Here is an 11,193-nt window from a genome sequence, read left to right as displayed (position 1 = left end):
GTCTGCTGCTATTTTGTTCCTTCAGTTTTGCTTCATTGTTATACTCCACAGATGAGGGAAATCATTTGGCATTTGTCTTTCTCTGCCTGGCTTATTTCACTGAGCATAATGTCCTCCAGCTCCATCTATGTTTTTGCAAATGGTAGGATTTGTTTCTTTCTTATGGCCAAATAGTATTCCATTGTGTATATGTACCACCTCTTCTTTATCCATTCATCTACTGATGGACACTTAGGTTGCTTCCAGTTCTTGGCTATTGTAAAAAGTGCTGCGATAAACATAGGGGTGCATATGTCTTTTTGAATCTGAGAAGTTGTATTCTTTGGGTAAATTCCAAGGAGTGGGATTCCCGGGTCAAATGGTATTTCTATTTTCAGTTTTTTGAGGAACCTCCATATTGCTTTCCACAATGGTTGGACTAGCTTACATTCCCACCAGCAGTGTAGGAGGATTCCCGTTTCTTTGCATCCTCGCCAGCATTTGTTGTTCTTAGTCTTTTCGATGTTGGCCATCCTTACTGGTGTGAGGTGATATCTCATTGTGGTTTTAATTTGCATTTCCCTGATGATTAGTGATGTGCAGCATCTTTACATGTGTCTGTCGGCCATCTGAATTTCTTCTTTGGAGAACTCTCTCTTCATATCCTCTGCCCATTTGTTAATTGGGTTATTTGCTTTTTGGGTGTTGAGGCATGTAAGTTCTTTATATATTTTGGATATGAACCCCTTGTTGGATATGCCATTTACAAATATATTCTCCTATACTGTAGGATGCCTTTTTGTTCTGTTAATGGTGTCCTTTGCCATACAGAAACTTTTTAGTTTGATGTAGTCCCACGAGTTCCATTTTGCTTTTGTTTCCCTTTCTCAAGGAGATGCGTTCAGAAGAAGTTGCTCATGCTTATATTTAGGAGATGTTTGCCTATGTTATCTTCTAAGAGTTTTATGGTTTCATGACTTACATTCAAGTCTTTAATCCATTTCTTAACCTAATAGATTTTGAACACACAAGCAGATATTGTCCTTTTCTGAATGTCAATATAAAAAGTCTCTAAGAATCTAACTGAAACTGTCCTCAAAGTCTGTGACATGTCTTATTTTACAGTGGCAAACCCTCTCTATTCAAAATGGATTTCATTTTTGAAAAAGACCTCATTCAGAGGCAGGCTGTTGAGTAAAGGGAATAATCAAGCTGAATATTCAATTGTTTTTTGGTTTTGGTTAGTGATAAGCTTTTACTAAAATTTAATGCAGTGATTCTCAGTGGGGAGTAAGAATTCTGGGTGATGCTTTTAAAGTCTATTTGCAGATTTCAAATTTATTTGCAAAATAGAAAAAATCTTAGTTTCCTTAAATGAGCAACAAAAAATAAATTTCAACTTGAAACTTTCTTGGGTATGATCAGTGATAATGGAGTTTAGGATAGAAAATAGCCCATGATCTTTTTTTCTCACATTTCAAAAAGATAGATGAATTTTAAAAGGTATTGTTAAATATTTTTTAAAAAGTTAATAAGACTGTGTTTCTTGTGTGACTCCTAACCTGACTCTAAAGGCAATTCACAAAATAAGACTCCAGAAATATTTTTGAGAAATGCCAGCTGCATTGAAATACAGACGTAGCCTTTGAGAATGACTCTGTAGAAGATTAATGCTCATTTTAATATTAAAGTTCTATTGTTCTTGCTTAAAATTAGGTTAATACTTGATAATCATCTTTCTTATCTAGATGTTTCCTCCAAGAGATGAAGGGTTTGGCAGATTTTAGACTAAAATTTTCCACAATCCTTATGAAAGAAGAGCAAGTTGTATAATATCTCTTTATACGGGTTCCCAGGTTCTCTAAAATTTCAGGTCGTAGAGAAATACGAAATGTAATTTACCACATTTTTAGTTGTTTTCATGGTTGGCATTTTTAGCCAGTACCTAGCCCCAGGTATTACATTTAAAAAACTGTGATCTTGCAACTTTTGTGGAAGTATGTAAATGCGCTCATGGTTTCTTCTGAGGGAAAGTGGATTTCAGAACCATTTCCCCGGGCTTTTCCTGCCCAAACAGAATCACCTGCTCTTATCAAGCACCATAAAACACACTGTAACAAAATTTGAGTAAAGAAAGTCATCTGTGCAGGTTCCTGCAGTTTCTCTATTGTCTAATCAGAGACATGCTTTTCCACACCCAAAGCAGAAGCACAAAGGTATTTCCTGTCCTGCGCAACTCCCCTATTCTGGACATGCAGGCTTTGCCAATGCCTAGTTTCTTAGGAAAAGAGCCAGTCCAATGTAGGGTCACCAGTGACCAATGTTTCTAAAATGGAAGGCCCTTTGTTCCAGTGCTGTGTGGCAGTTTTGAGCTGTTCATGCAGCTGTGCGTTCATGGCAATCCATTGAAGTCAGATGTTGGGAAGGAATGCCCTGATTGGGCTCAGAACACAATTCAGCTATTTTTAGGGCTTCAGCTGTTGACCTTACCAGTTCTGCATGATCTAGAAGTCGCTCTACTGCTTTCTATTGGGATAATTTGGGAAACGAATGTTTGATGGCATTATAGTCTCTGCATGTATTGCTATTGCTGCTTTAAAACAAACAAGCTCTTAGAATTCTTTCCACCAGACTGATAAAATCTAGTGGCTGCCTCAGTTTGGGGGGCGTAGGAAATTATGGGAAAATCAACTAAAGTGAGTTGAAAATCTCGAACCTCACTGCTCTCATGATTAAGTCAAAGAGTGAGCCTTCCCCTGGGCCCCCTTGCATCATAGATCTCACCTGGGCTCTGCTGAGCATCACTATAAAGGATGACAGATTGTGAGATTATGGGGTGGCCCCAGCCTCTGCATCCCTTGGGGTGCTTATGAAGATTTAGACTTTCAGATGCACCCAGACCATCTGTTCAGACTCTTCAGGGGCAAGAGCCAGTAACCTGCAACTTTTATGGACACCCTCCACTCTTGGGTGATTCTTACAAACATCAAACTTGAGAACCACTGCTGACTACAAGTCCACAGACCTAGCAGTTGGAAACTGGGGTTCTGGGCTGCCCCACCCCCATTTCAAATTTATCTATTTGGAATCACCCAACTGAAATCACCCCACGGGATCCCCCCATGCTTTCATTCCAAGAAATAGTTGTATAGCAAAAACCACAACCAAAAACTTGAGAAACAATTCCTCCAGCCTGAGTACCTGAGAGCGACCTTCTCATGCTGACCTTCACTGATGATGTCTTTCTGGGTAGAAGACAAATGAAGGCATAAGAAAGTGATTTTGTCTAGATAACTTTAGGGCCCAGAAAGCCACTTGCTTCATGTACAGCAAGGACACAGTTCTGCACCTCCAGCTGCAACTGATTTGCACAGATTAGGGGTCCCTGAAGACCCCTAGGGGTGTTGGCCTGGGTATCTGGGATTCATGCTTTACCCCTGGTCACATACCCAGGACCCCACTCTGAGCCAATACTCAAATCTGGCCTTCAGCCCAAGAGTTCCTCATTTCAGACAAAGATTAGGAATGTGACATATGCAAACATGATCACAGAATGCATTCCACGTGCTGGGTTTTAGGTCACGCAGAATGAAAACATTAAGAACATGCTAATACAGTTGCTTGTAAAGACAATTTTGTATCGTGCTTTTTGCTTTCCTAAATGCCTGAAGTATGTCTTTCCTAGTGTGTCAGATTTAGTAAGCAATCTAGAAGATGAAAGAAACCAGTGGACTTTCAAGTATTAACACATCCAAAACTCATATAACATTCTATTGAGTTTCATATGTTATAAAAACTCATTAATATGATCCAGATAAGTTTGGCAGTATAAAACACTTCAGATCCATAAGCTATGGTATGTTGGAACTCACATATGTTAATTTATTCATAAAGCACCTACTATGTTCAAAGCTCCACACTGTGTGTTTTGTGAGAACTAGAAAAGAAATAATACATGTGAGTCAGGACTTCAAGAAATGTACAATCAATCTGGGTAGAAAGGAGTAATGCTCATGCTATACTCTACAGCCAATGCAGAGCTCTGCTACCATACAGGAGAGAAGGGAACATACAGGAGAGAAGGGAACAGCAAGGGTAGGGCACACTGTTTAAAGATGGTATATTTTGCCCTGGGTTCCTTGCTGTATTTGTGTGTGAGTGTGTATATGTCTATCTTCCTGAATATTTGGTTCTGTGTATGTTTTTTCTCCTGCTTCTGTTTTATGAGTTTTTAAAAGAAATCTTCCTTTTGAATATATAATGCACTAGAAAATTCCAAAGTTAACCCAAAGACAATTGCTGTTGTCAAGTTTTCCATGTAGCTTTCAGAGATATCCTATGAGAAGAAGTACAAGCCAAATGAGTGTGTGTATTTTTTTGGTCCCTTCTTCTTTTGGAAAAACAATAAATAGTAGCACATGATACATACCATCTTTGCTTTTACCTTGGAAATATTTCAAAGAGATAAACAATATAGCTACTGCATTTTTAAAATGACTACACAGCTTTCTAGTATCTGAATTCTATTCATGAATTGTGCTATCCAAGATTACTTCAACGGATTCTCTACTAATAGTCATTTATAATGTTTCCAATTTATTGCTATTTGTGTAAATTCCTAGAAGTAGAATTGTTGAGTATATGCATTGTATTCCTTTAGTGGTGCCTTGGAAATTTTTAATATGTATGTAAACTTAAAGTCTGAAATTAATCAGTATCTTTATCACCCTCCCAAAAATCCAATCTATAAATAAACTCCAGTAGCCAACTCCTTTCTTCTGTACCAATGTTGTATTTTAGTTTTATCTTTTTTTATCTCTGAAAGAAGAATATATCGTTATTGCTTTCCACATTGAAAGTTTGCTTCTGTGTCCCACAAATTTACTGTTTCCTTTACACATCACTCTTTCTCTCATCCCAGACCTTTTGTGTAGAATTAGTTTCTTCCTATATGAAATGCTTATTGACAGTTCTTGAAGTAAGGGCCTGTTTGTTGGAAACTCTTGTTAGTTTTTATTTATCCTAAAACATCTATTTTATCCTCATATTTGAATGATAGATTTGTGGGTATAAAATTTTTAGATCTTGAGTTATCTTTTTCTCAGCATATTGAAAATACCGTCCACTGTCTTCTGATTTCTCTTGCTGCTGATAAGAAATCACTGTTAATCCTTTATAGATATTTTTTTCTGCCTGCATTAGAGACATCTCATTTCTCTTCTTCAATTTGATGATGATGTCTAGATTTTTTAAAACTTAATCTTCTTTGAATATTTTCATCTTTTTAATATTAGTATTGGAATCTTTCAATAGTAGCAAAAAATTCATAGCCATTTTCAATTTGAATATAGCCTCTTCTCCATTCTCCTTATTATGTCCATCTGAAACTGTGATTTTGTGATTCTACAATTCACTCTATACTTACGATAAGGTAAGTAATGACTTTCTAATTTTTTCTACCTTATTTCTCTCTGTGCTGCATTCTGCGTAATTTCTGCTGAGCTAGTTTCCATTTCACTAAATCAATCTTTAACTGTGTTTTCTGTGTCACCTGAATATTGGTCTTTGTCTTTCCATTTTGATGTTTTTGGTTTCAGACATTCTTTTGGAATCTTCTTGATTGATTCTGTCACTTCTCCCTCTGATGCCTTTTGTGTATGTATTTGCTACAATATTGAATGTGAACTTCATGTCCTTTGGGAATTTACCTGTAGTAAATTTCGAAGCCTTGGTTGAAGGTAAGTTCCTTCAAAGAGAATACGCATTTACTTGTTCCTGGCACGTGCAGGGCATTCCAAACCAGGGGCTACTTTATTCTGAGTTTGAAGTGGTGTGAATTTGGGCCAAATTTCCCATAAAATATGGGTTACAGTTATGAATCCTCGAGAGAGAGATTTTCCCCTTCAACCCAGCTCTGAGGTTGAGAGGAACAAAAGCTTTTAATAGTCCCTCTATGGGTTCTTAGCTGGTCTGATGTTTCTAGGTTACTCACAGGTATTCTTCTCAGACTCTTCTCTTTGGTTGGGCTTGAGGATTTGTTTCATGTCTCACAGCTGGCGCAGCTGACAAAAACAGGAATGATCAAAATCTGAGTGATCGGGGCTTAAATAATCCCCCCAGAGCAGAAGCCAGATTCAGCGCTTAGTTACCTATATGTGTTTCTACTTCTAATTAACTTTCACCCTTCATTGATTTTTTTTCTTGCTTGCTCATGAATGTATTTAGAAAGGGGGTTATTTAACAAACAAGCAAACAAACAAACAAACAAAAAAGGCAGCCACCCTTTTGTATTCAATTGAAGAGCAGATTACACTGTATCTTTAAAATGATGTCAAGAAATGGTAGTCCATAAAATTCTTAAGAGCAGAGCTTCAGTTTCTAATTATTTTCCACAGACACTTCAATTCTTGCCTCTCTGTGGCACATATTAAAATCATGATAATGGAAGCAGTTACAAGACAGCACGGCACGGAAAGAGGCACGTTTCTGATGGAAAAGTGAGGGTCTGCACCTGTCCTGAGCAGCAGGGCTGCTGGCTCAAGTTTGGGAGATGTTGTCTGTGTTCCTCATCCTTCCAAATAGTTCTGGCACTGCTGAAATTTGTTACCTGATGCTAATTTTATGACCAGCTTTGAAGAAAACATTTTTATGTTGAATGACTATATATATTTTTCTGTGTTTATAGAGTTCAGGGGTACGGGAATAATCTGGAAGATTTCTGAGAGTGCCTACGTCTGCTTGGGCTGCCAAAACAAAATACCACAGACTGGGTGGCTTACACAACAAAAATTAATTTTCTCACAGTTCTGGAGGCTGAAAGTCTCAGACCCAGGGCTGGCAGGGTTGCTTCCTGAGAGAACTCTCTCCTGGGTGTGCAGATGTCTGCCATCTTGCTGGGTGCTGCGGTCTTTCTCCAGTGTGAACATGTGGAAAGAGATCATGAGCTTTCTTATGTCTCTCCTCATAAGGACATTAAACCTATCTAATCCAATTGAAACAGACCTTAATTACTTCCTTAGAAGCCCCATTTTCCCAATATCGCCACACTGGGGATTAGGGCTTCAATATATGAACTTGGTGGTGGGGGGACAAAAATATTCAGTCCATAATAGAAAGGCCCTTATGAATTCACTTATATGAACACAGGTTATAATGTGAGGCAGTGATAGACAATTTCAGTGTTTCAAGGGACTTTGCTGTGATGTCTACTTGCTTACTAGGCCTATGATTCAAAGCAGGATGCCTAAGTCCCAAAGGGGAAGGGATAATTTATTTTTAAAAATACTATTAGAACTTTGTTTATAATTATTCTACCTCATCCTTTTAAAATGTATGTTTGAGGTTTTTTATAATCATGGGATGTATTAGTATAGTTTTCCACGTATGCAATTTACATAATCATAAATATACTATAACAAGGAGCACGTCTCGAATAGTTACTGATGAGTATGCAGTCCCAAAGGCTCAGAGATCCCTTGTAAGAAACAAAGATGGTCTCTTTCATGGTGTGGGAATCCATGAGCCCAGTTAAGATCCTAAATCTTGATAGCAAGAATAGATCACAAGAAAAACACCATCAAAGAACTAGACAGTGTTGATAGGAAGGAATGAAAAGGTAAACCATACCACCTCAGCCCTAGAAAAGAAGAGTGACATGAGAATGAAGTAGGCATTGTTTTTATTTCCCAATATCTTTTAGCTGTCTGCTTTGTTTGCCCTACTTATTCTATTTTTTTTTTGAGAGGGCATCTCTCATATTTATTGATCAAATGGTTGTTAACAACAAAAAATTCTGTATAGGGGGGTCAATGCTCAATGCACAATCATTAATCCATCTCAAGCCTAATTTTCAACAGTCTCCAATCTTCTGAAGCATAACCAACAAGCTCTTACATGGTGAACGAATTCTTACATAGTGAATAAGTTCTTACATGGTGAACAGTGCAAGGGCAGTCATCACAGAAACTTTCGGTTTTGATCACACATCATAAACTATAAACAATCAGGTCAAATATGAATATTTGTCTGATTTTTATACTTGATTTATAAGTGGATCCCACATTTATCCCTTTATTATTATTATTTTTTTTATTTTTAATAAAATGCTGAAGTGGTAGGTAGATGCAAAATAAAGGTAGAAAACATAGTTTAGTGCTGTAAGAGGACAATTGTAGATGATCAGGTGTGTGCCTGTAGACTATGTGTTAATCCGAGCTAGACAAGGGCAATAAAACATCCACGGATGCAGAAGATTTCTCTCAAAACAGGGGGGGTGAGGTTCTAAGCTTCACCACTGTTGATCCCCAATTTCTCACCTGATGGCCCCCTGCGACTGTGCCTGTCTTAGGTTGTTCCTCCCTTGAGGAATCTTACCCGTCTCTGGCTAACCAGTCATCTTCTGGGGCCATACAGGGAAATGTAGTTGGTAAGTGAGAGAGAAGCCATATTGTTTGCAAAGGTTAGCTTTTTACTTCTTTGCAGATTTATGCCCTGTGGCTTCTATGCCCAGCATTTGTCTTGAGGTATCTTTACCTCTTGGAGGAATTATGATACTTGGTAAATTCGATATGAGGCACGAATTCTATTTAAGGGTTGTAATTAGGAAGGAAGAAGAAAAGCTATAGAGGTAGCAGATGGAGGAAAACATGGGAGGATTGATTATTTCTTTGACATATCTTGTAGAGTAACTTAAGCATGTATAGGTTTTAAACTACTAACTAACTTGCGCACACATATTAACATAATAGGAATGCAGTTACATAAACAAAGCAGATCTATAATTACCAGCCATCACCAGTGAAGCCAAGAAAACCAGTTAGGCACCCTAGGCATTTGTGAAAATTTGTCTGTGATATGATGGATATTGTCCAACTGTACATGAACAGTCTGAGAGAAATCAGACAAATTAAAGCAACCCATTTCTGGGAACTGTTCACATCCCATATGTTCTTTTAACCGTAGATAGTCTGTAGTCGTAAGATTTTGGAGCACTACCACTTGCACTTCTCCTAATTCTTGGTTGAGTTACAACAGTATAGATCCAGTCAAATTTGTTGTTTTACTGTATGCACAGGCCAGCTTAGATATCTCCTTCTTCATTCCAATGGCAAGTCCAGGAAATGGTGGGATGGATGCAGCTACAACTGCAGCATCACCTGGATCTTTGTGGAGGTTTTTTGATGATCATCTTCTGGTATGAGTCTTCCAGAGAGTGCTGATGTTGGAAGTTCTTCTTCATATCGTATCTTAGTTCATTTTCTGGGTAGCCAAATTAGGCTTTGATCTTCTGTATAAAAACAAACAGACCCTTTGCCCACACTTTGATATGCCCTTAATACAATTGTGTAGAACTCATTGGAGATCACCACACAGGAACTGCTTTTTTTTTTTTTTTATTAAGAGAAAGGAATATTATCAGAAAAGTGTACCTCCATAGCCGATCATCTGACACCCTTTAAGTGATCAAAATTAAGGATATTTAAAGCATGCGTTAATCTTTGATTTACCATTAGTTTTATCCTATCAAGGAGTAATCCCCCTTTTCTTTCTTTCTTTCTTTTTTTTTTTAATCTTTAATCTACACTTAGATGAAGAATACTATTTTTACTAGGCTCTCCCCTATACCAGGTCCCCCCTATAAACCATATTACAGTCACTGTCCATCAGCATAGCAAATGTAGAATCACTACTTGTCCTCTCTGTGTTGTACAGCCCTCCCCTTTCTTCCCCCCACCATGCATGCTAATCTTAATACCCCCTTTCTTCCTCCCCCGACCTTATTCCTCCCTGCCCACCCATCCTCCCCAGTCCCTTTCCCTTTGGTACCTGTTAGTCCATTTTTGGGTTCTGTAATTCTGCTGCTGTTTTGTTCCTTCAGTTTTTCCTTTGTTCTTATACTCCTCAGATGAGTGAAATCATTTGGTATTTCTCTTTCTCCGCTTGGCTTATTTCACTGAGCATAATACCCTCCAGCTCCATCCATGTTGCTGCAAATGGTTGGATTTTTCCACTTCTTATGGCTGAGTAGTATTCCATTGTGTATATGTACCACATCTTCTTTATCCATTCATCTACCGATGGACATTTAGGTTGCTTCCAATTCTTGGCTATTGTAAATAGTGCTGCGATAAACATAGGGGTGCATCCCATGCTCATGGCTAGGAAGAATTAATATCGTCAAAATGGCCATCCTGCCCAAAGCAATATACAGATTTGATGCAATCCCTCTCAAATTACCAGCAACATTCTTCAATGAACTGGAACAAATAATTCAAAAATTCATATGGAAACACCAAAGACCCTGAATAGCCAAAGCAATCCTGAAAAAGAAGAATAAAGTAGGGGGGATCTCACTCCCAACTTCAAGCTCTACTACAAAGCCATAGTAATCAAGACAATTTGGTACTGGCACAAGAACAGAGCCACAAGTTTCTCAAACTTGGTTGCTGCATTCTTAGGGTAACTTCCTAGGAGTGGAATTCCTGGGTCAAATGGTAGGTCTGTTTTGAGCATTTTGATGAACCTCCATACTGCTTTCCACAATGGTTGAACTAATTTACATTCCAACCAGCAGTGTAGGAGGGTTCCTCTTTCTCCACAGCCTCGCCAACATTTGTTGTTGTTTGTCTTTTGGATGGCAGCCATCCTTACTGGTGTGAGGTGCTACCTCATTGTAGTTTTAGTTTGCATTTCTCTGATAATTAGTGATGTGGAGCATCTTTTCATTGTGTCTGTTGGCCATCTGTATTTCTTTTTTAGAGAACTGTCTGTTTAGCTCCTCTGCCCATTTTTTAATTGGGTTATTTGTTTTTTGTTTGTTGAGGTGTGTGAGCTCACCTCATTCTGGACGTCAAGCCTTTATCGGATCTGTCATTTTCAAATATATTCTCCCATACTGTAGGGTTCCTTTTTGTTCTATTGATGGTGTCTTTTGCTGTACAGAAGCTTTTCAGCTTAATATAGTCCCACTTGTTCATTTTTGCTGTTGTTTTCCTTGCCCGGGGAGATATGTTCAAGAAGAGGTCACTCAAGTTTATGTCTAAGAGGTTTTTGCCCAGGTTTTTTTCCAAGAGTTTAATGGTTTCATGACTTATATTCAGGTCTTTGATCCATTTTGAGTTTACTTTTGTATATGGGGTTAGACAATGGTCCAGTTTCATTCTCCTACATGTAGCTGTCCAGTTTTGCCAGCACCATCTGTTGAAGAGACTGTCA

The sequence above is a fragment of the Manis javanica genome, chromosome 12 (genome assembly GCF_040802235.1).
Source record: "Manis javanica isolate MJ-LG chromosome 12, MJ_LKY, whole genome shotgun sequence".
NCBI lineage: Eukaryota > Metazoa > Chordata > Mammalia > Pholidota > Manidae > Manis > Manis javanica.
This window is presented reverse-complemented; position numbering follows the sequence as displayed.